Source organism: Phyllobates terribilis, unplaced genomic scaffold (assembly GCF_046119375.1).
Source record: "Phyllobates terribilis strain yellow unplaced genomic scaffold, ASM4611937v1 Scaffold_2__4_contigs__length_985480577, whole genome shotgun sequence".
NCBI lineage: Eukaryota > Metazoa > Chordata > Amphibia > Anura > Dendrobatidae > Phyllobates > Phyllobates terribilis.
Genome location: NW_027362762.1, coordinates 751,939,039 through 751,947,121, shown reverse-complemented (window position 1 = coordinate 751,947,121; position 8,083 = coordinate 751,939,039). Strand labels below are relative to the sequence as shown.

Genomic DNA, 8,083 nt, shown 5'->3' with positions numbered 1-8,083 from the left:
ATGTCCCCCAATTCTGTTAATATCCTCCGTCCTGGTATGTATGGCCCCTCCTTCCTGGTATACGTGGCCCTCATCCCCATACTGGTATGCATGGCACCCCTTGATCCCCCATACTGGTATGCATGGCACCCCTAGATCCCCCATCCTGGTGCGCATGGCACCTCTTGAGCCCCCATCCTGGTATGCTTGGCACCCCTTGAGCCCCCATCACGCTGCCCTAAAAAAAATTAACAATCATACTCACCTCCTCTCTCCTCCAGTGCTGTCCCGCTCTGCTGCCGACACTCTCACTGTGTGAGCCTCGCATGGCAGGGCACGCATGGCGACCCTGCCATGTGCCCTCACACAGTGTGAGACGCTGTGCTGGAATAGTCACAGCTCCCCACGCCGGGACTCTGTGCATGGGGAGCAGTGACCTTTCAGTCTCTTCAATAGTGCGCACACTGTACCGCAGCGCTCTGCGGTCAGTGTGCCTGCTATTAAAGACCATGGATATTCACTACAATCCATGGGATTGGATTGTTGGGAATATTCAGGAGCTTTAATAGCGGGCACACTGACCGCAGAGCGGCAGCAGGAGTCGCGCTGCGGTACAGTGTGGGCAATATTAAGGAAAATGAATATTCATTGCTCTCCACGCCCATGGGTGTAGGGAGCAGGGAATATTCATTTCTTTAGTATCGGATACAGCGTAGGCTGCAGCCGACGGCTGCTGTCTCCTGTGCCCCGCTGATCCCCTGCTGCCACTCCCCCACACCCACCACCACGCACAGCCATGTATATAGGTATATAGTATTCGGACTATAAGACGCACCCCCCACTTTCCTCCAAAATTTTGGAGGAAAAAAGTGCGTCTTATAGTCCAAAAAATACGGAAATAATTTCCCACTTCCTCGTGCCGAGTGTGCTCTTATGAACTTTCACCAGTAAAGCCTGCATATTTAGTATAATGGTCAAATGTTCATAAAACATCTGTAAGCGCCTGTTTTCTGCAACGTGAAAGTCAAGGAAGTGATTTTTTATTTTAAAAAGAGAGGTTTAATGTTAAAAGCCTTTACCAGCTGCACATCTGTCAGTACACCAGAAACAATAAAACACTCAATTCACACCTGACAGCCATCTTTATGGCATACTGCAGTCCAGAATATATCAAGGTCTTACAGGAAGAGATAGATAGACAAACACTGGCAATAATTCACATGGAGAGCCTGTCAGCTTCCCCGCCATATGTATCATTGGTTACATATTTCGCTGCCATAAGAAGCTCACCTTGCGTCATTCACTAATAAAAACAGGCTGAACACCGAGATACAGGCCATGATTCCTACACATAAATCTAATGCTGAAGCACAGAGAAACAAGATATTGTGGGCTCTTTGACTCGTGCAGATTTTACTGAATATTTCAAGTTTTAACGTATTACTTGCTTTCTTTGTGACATTTGCTTGAAATTGTACTGAATACAACCTTGAATTTCTCCTCGAAATAAAGCAGGTGCACTAAAAAGGTGCCACTACGGTTGACCAAGGCCCTGTGGCCAGTGGGACATTAACTATGGTCAGTTCAATTCCATCTTTCCATAGATGATGTGAGTTTGTTTCAGGCTTAAAAAGTAGTCCCCTTTTGGAAAGTTTTTCCTATAACCTTCAGTAAAAACAAACAAACTGAGGTATACTTACTCTGCCAGGGTGTAGCTGTCTCCGCCACTGCTCCCGGTGTCTGTTATTATCTGCAGCACTGACGCCAGCTCCGAGCGACTTGTCCTGTCTACTTTGGCAGAGCCGCTGAACTCAGTCATTGTTTGCAGCGCTGTCAACGTGGCATCAGGCTACCGTCACTGGAAGCGGTAGAGACCTAGTGCTGGAACTGGGCAGGGTAAGTAAAACTCAGATTATTTTCCACTATTATCCAAGCTTATAGGAAAAACTTTTCTGAAAGTTAACAACCTCTTTAACCTATATTGACAAAGGTATTGGGATACTTACACATTACGACTTTTATGACCTCTCATTCTTAGTCCATAGGCGTTAATATGACGTTGAACCCTCCCACCCACTGAGCTGCTAAAACAGCTTTCACTCTTTTGGGAAGGTTTTCTTCATGATTTTGGAGTGGGAATCTCTGTTCTAGCTCATGTCTAAGGTATTGGATGGAGTTGAGGTTAGGGTTCTGTTTGGCCAGTTAAGGTCTTACACACCAGACTCGCACAAGACTCGCACAACCATGTATTGGGGTACGGTCATGTTGAAACGGAAAACGGCTTTCCCCAAACTGTTCACACAAAGCTGAAGCCATTGTCTATAATGTCTTGGTATGCTGAAGAATGAAGATTTCCTATTGCCAAAACTAACGCCCCAACTACTGAAAAAAATACCCATAGCATTATCCCTCCTCCACCCATATTTACATTCGCTCCAATGCAGTCAAACAGGTAAGGCATTTGCCAAACCCAGACCCGTCTGTCAGTGTGATTCTTAACTGTCCGTATAATGGAAAAACAGGTTGGCACTACTCCCAAAAACAGGATAAACATATTGAGCGGTAAATACACATGTGGTGCATAATATTTGACAGTTCATATATAACATCAAAAAGTAGATTGGCACTTCCCACGTAGTATGATAAAACAGCTGTTCATTTTCTTTGCATGGTCGAGAGGTGTACAAAAAGAACAATATACAGAAGGTCGGTAGCCTACGTCCGTTTCATGCAATGAGCACTTTCTCAGGGTTCTTAAATGTATTTATTTTGCTCACTTATATAGCACCATTAATTACACAGCGCTTTACAGACATTATGGGCACTGTAACCATTGGGGCTCACAATCTAAATTCCCTATCAGTATGTCTTTTGGAATGTGGGAGGAAACTGGAGAACCCGGAGGAAGCCCATGCAAACAGGGGGAGAACATACAAAATCCTTGCAGATATTGTCCTTAGTGGGATTTGAACCCAGGACCCCAGCACTGCAAGGCTGCAGCGCTAACCACTGAGCCACCATGCTGCCCGGTATGGAACACATTTCCGGTGTTTCATAGTCCAGCGGCAACGTGCTTTACACCACTCCGTCTGACGCTTGGCCCTGTACTTGGCTATATAAGATTTGAACATTTGTGTTGATGTTAATGCCTGAGGAGGTTTAGTCAGCAGAAAGTGGGTGACTTTTATGCATTTTGCACCTCTCCACTCGTAGACACCACTTCATGGCTGTGTTTCTCTGGTTTCTAAACGCTTCTACTCTTCAATCATTCCATTCACAATTGATGTTGGAATATTTAGGAAGCAAGACATTTCATGAGCTGACTTGTTACCACGATGGTATCTTATTACAGGATCATGCTCCAATTCAGCTCTTTAATACAACCCATTCTATCAAATGTTAATAAAGGCAGACTGCGTGGCTAGGGCCTGGAGTTTATACACATGTGGCAATGGGACTTAATCTAATACTTTTGTCCATATAGTGTATGTCTTTTGAGTCTCCATACCTATAAAATTAGAGTTAAAAAGCTTGGTCTGCTCTGTGTTTTGTGCATCCATGTTTAACCAGTGAGCCATATTTTACACTATTGATATTGACCACTTAAGGAACAATTCCATGACATCATATTTTTACTTTAGAATCTGGTACTCAAGAAGAGGGTCATCTAAAAAGGGGGGGGGGGGTTAGTCACTTTTATTTTTGCTTTGGCTCTTCTTATTTTTCTGTGTATACCACTGATTTATTTTCCATGACCTACTTACCTTACAGCTTGCTGACGACGTACAGGTTGCCGCCACCTCAGACGTCTGTTTGTATAAGGAACCTTTATGAGTTACATGGACTTGTAAGTATTTTCAGAATGGTGAAATCACATGGCCTGTTAATGTTTTTTGCATTGACCCATATTACATTGCACTGTAGCAAAATCAACCTTTATTTCAGTCACACAAAACATAAATCACAATGTTGAATACTTGATAACTGAGACCTCACTGGTGTTGACTACAGAAGGTCCATATTTTCTTAGAAGAGAGGATATGCACCTTTACTAAGTGAAATGCATAGTTTATCTATAGAACTATTAGAACTTGCAAAATGATATACCATATTTTTCAGACTGTAAGATGCACCGGACCATAAGACGCACCTAGGTTTTAGCGGAGGAATATATAAAAAATGTAAGCAAAAAATGTGGTCATGATGCACTGTTATGGGGGGGTCTGCTGCTAACACTGTTATAGGGGTAATATCCCCCAATTCTGTACTAATATCTGCCATCCTGGTATGCATGGCACCCCTCATCCTGGTATGCATGGCAGCCCCAAATTCTGGTATGCATGGTACCCCTCATTGTGGTATGCATGGCACCCACTCATCCTGGTAAGCTTGGCACCCCCCTCATCCTGGTATGCATGACACTCCCACATCCCTCATCCTGGTATGCATGGCCCCCCTCATCCTGGTATGCTCGGCACTACCATCCTGATATATATGGCACCCTTCATCCTGGTATGCAAGGCCCCCCTCATCCTGGTATGCATGGCACCCCACATCCTGGTATGCATGGCACCCCTCATCCCTCACCCTGGTATGCAATGCACCCCCACATCTTGATATGTATGGCACCTCCATCCCCATCACAAAAAAAAACACTCCTACTCACCTTTCTTCCCTTTGCTCCAGTGTCGCGTCCTGCTCTGCTGCCAGCACTGATCTCACCGTCTGAGCCGCGCATGACGTCACTGCCATGCGCGCTCACACAGGGAGATCAGCTGCCGGAATAGTCATTGCTCCCCATGCTGGGACTATTGGTGTGGGTAGCAGTGACTTCACTCTCCTTAATAGCAGGCGCACACAGTGAGATCAGCTGCTGAAATAGTCACTGCTCCCCACGCCGGGACTATTGGTGTGGGGAGCAGAGACTTCACTCTCCTTAATAGCGGGCGCACACAGGGAGATCAGCTGCCGGAATAGTCACTGCTCCCCACGCCGGGACTATTGGTGTGGGGAGCAGTGACTTCACTCTCCTTAATAGTGGGCGCACACTGTAGCTGCACCGCGGCTCCTGCAGCTTCTGGGCAATCGCGTGTGCCCGCTATTAAAGAGCATGAATATTCACCCCCTCTCCACTCCCATGCGTGTGGAGAGCGGGTGATTATTCATGCTCTTTAGTAGCAGGCACAAATGACGGCCGAGCGCTGCTGAAGCTGTGGCTGCTGCAGACACTGTACGCCACGATTAAGGAGAATGAAAATCCAGTGCTCCCCACGCCCATGGGCATGGGGAGCAGTGAATATTAATTTTCTTTAGCGGGGACAGTTTAGGCTGCAGCAGCCGCTCCTGCCGCTCCCCCCACAAGACATTCAATTAGAAGGTTTGGACTATAAGACGCACCCTCCACTTTCCTTCAAAATTTTGGAGGAAAAAAGTGCGTCTTATAGTCCGAAAAATACGGCATACACCTGAGACTGTGGTAGTAAAGCAGAGAGTTAAATCACTATCTTGAAGCTGTTCTTGAATTTTGGTGGCCATTTCAGGAGGGATCTTAACTCCAGAACCACCACTAATCAGAGAAGAGTAAGGAGGCTCCATCCTATAATCCTCAACACACTCAAATCTTGGCACATTCATTGTATTAATTACCATTTATTGTGTTAATTGGATGAGACTTCAATTAAACTCTGTGTTGCTGACTTTTGGCCTCCGGCCTAGTGGTTCTCTTAATTTGTGTAACTATATCCTATTTATTATGGTCTGCCGCATAAACTAGAAGAATTTGTGTTGTCTGCAGTGTCACCTGCATGGAAATCTGCTACTAGGCTATATTTCAGTGAATCCTTCATACAAACAGTATGTTCTGTTTCAGCATTTTCTTCAAGCACTCCAGTTAGATTTTGCATGTTCTCTCATGTTCAAACTTACATATGGAAAAAAAAAAGAGTCAATGTGAAGGAAATGCTATAAAATAACAATTAGTACTTACCTAATAAGTCCCCACCACTTCAGTCCCCTCTGGCCTCTGTTCACTTCTGTGTGCTACATTCAGTCATAAACATGCACACATAGCACATTTTCTGATTTTGCACTTAAAACCAATTACAGTGGCACTTGAAAGTTAGTGAACCCTTCAGAATTTTCCATAATTTGACCTAAAATTTGATCTAAAACTACATCAGTTTTTCACACTAATATAAGTTAACGAGAACCAAATCAATTAAATTAGTCAAAAATATTAGTCTGTCCTTATTTTATTGAGGAAATAATCCAGTATCTGTAAGTGTCAAAAATATGCAATACCTTTAGGAGTAGCAGATGATTCGTGAAATTAGAGTCTAGTGTTTCCATCAATGGGATAACAATACAGTACAAGTGGGTGATCTGTTTTATTTAAAGAACAAGGCTCTATCTAAATCTGATTTCCACTTTTGTGGAGGTATATTATGACATGAACAAAGGGGGTTTCTAAGGACCTCAGAAGAAGAGCTGTTGATGCTCATAAGGGTGGAAAAGACTCCACCAATCCACAAACAAGCAGATTGTGTATAAATCGAGGAAATTCAAGACCATTATTATTCTCCCCAGGAGAGGTCAACCAACTCCCTCATCATGAATCGGATGAGGGGCGTGCACCTCGCCCCAAATCTTACTCTAGTCCCTTCTGGAGTAAGATTTGTGGCGTAGTAAGCACTGGCCACACCCCCGTCCAAGCTGTACCTACTTATGCGCAGCTGGGGGAAAAAGGTGTGAGAACGACCTCGCATAATTTTAGCATAGCCTCCACTTGTGCCAGAATTATGCAACTTTTCATAGCTTTTTACTCCAGAATACTGGCCTAAAATCTTTGATGAATGAGGCCCATTATGTTTTCCGTATGTCAATGTGGATTTTAATTGGACCGATGAATAAAGCCTGGAAATTTTTTTGTTTCATCCTGTGTTTGACAATTCATTGATATATTTAACATATAACTTATCGCGAGATTATTTTCACATCTAGGTCGGGACATGCACTCCTCAGGCATGCTTGAGAAAGGCGGAGGACTCACCAAGTGTAGAGTTCAGCATGGTGGTTCAACTTCTGTCTGCGAACATTGAAGTATATTACACACTGATGAGATTAGAATACATGCTTCTTTTTGTAATTTTGTATTGCCATATATGCTAAAAAAGCTGTTAATATCAATAAATGGTTTTAGGTGCAAGAAAACGTGATGTGTGCATTTTTATTATCGCATGTTCTGGTATGGGGAATCCTATACGGCAAGTACCCTCAAAATCCCTTGTCATGACTCGTGTAGGCACTGTCCTTTATACCCTAGTGCACAGATTTATACCTACCACTCTTAGTATTGGAGAGTGCCAGCACAGATTATATGAAAGGGACCTATGCTGTGGGTGAGAAACCACTTTAAGTGACAATTGCACTTAGAAAATTGTTCTAGAAATAGCAAAGATGACCTGTTATATAAGGAACTTAAATGCTCTATCCCTTGTTTTATGTAACGACTAAGCCTTCTCAGTATCAATTATGTCAATCTAGTTTTAAGTGGATGAGTCATTAAAAACTTTCATTCAATCTGGTACATTACAACTGGTGTGACAGACTTGTTATAGGCAATGCAGCACAGCAGGTATTTCCAGCAAGCAACTACTCTGAATGACCAGCACTGATGTCTGATAATTAGCTCCTGGACCCATCATCAAACCTATTGTACTTACTTCAGGAAAAATGTAATGGAAACTGACGATCATTTAATCAGCGAAAAATGTAGTGTCCTCAATTCACTTTCCTGATACTTCTATTAAATGTATCAAACGGTTGGTAGAGAATTAGTATGATTTTTTTTAAATATGTATATGTCGATTAAGTCCAAGTATGCAGCTGATCACTGAAGAAGTGGGGTGGTTGGCTCCATGCTGCAGGATGCCAAAGCAGCCTGCTGCGATAGTGATGAAACCGCACAATGTAATTGCATGTGTTCCCTGCAGCACTGGAAAACTAAGCATTGCATGGCAACAGTTAAAATCAAGGGGTATCCATTTAGTTCTATTGTGAGGCCCCTTGTATGAGCTCAGCGTGGTCTAATAAAGCATTCAAGCGT

At 43.5% G+C, this 8,083-nt stretch overlaps 1 long non-coding RNA gene across 1 annotated transcript; it reads left to right on the top strand.

Moving 5' to 3' along the window:
• The first annotated feature begins 1,792 nt into the window (after positions 1-1,792).
• LOC141252966 (uncharacterized) lies at positions 1,793-7,176 on the top strand. Its single transcript, XR_012314173.1, has 3 exons — positions 1,793-1,875; positions 3,751-3,826; positions 6,979-7,176. It is a non-coding gene; the product is annotated as an uncharacterized lncRNA (long non-coding RNA).
• Positions 7,177-8,083: the final 907 nt, after the last annotated feature.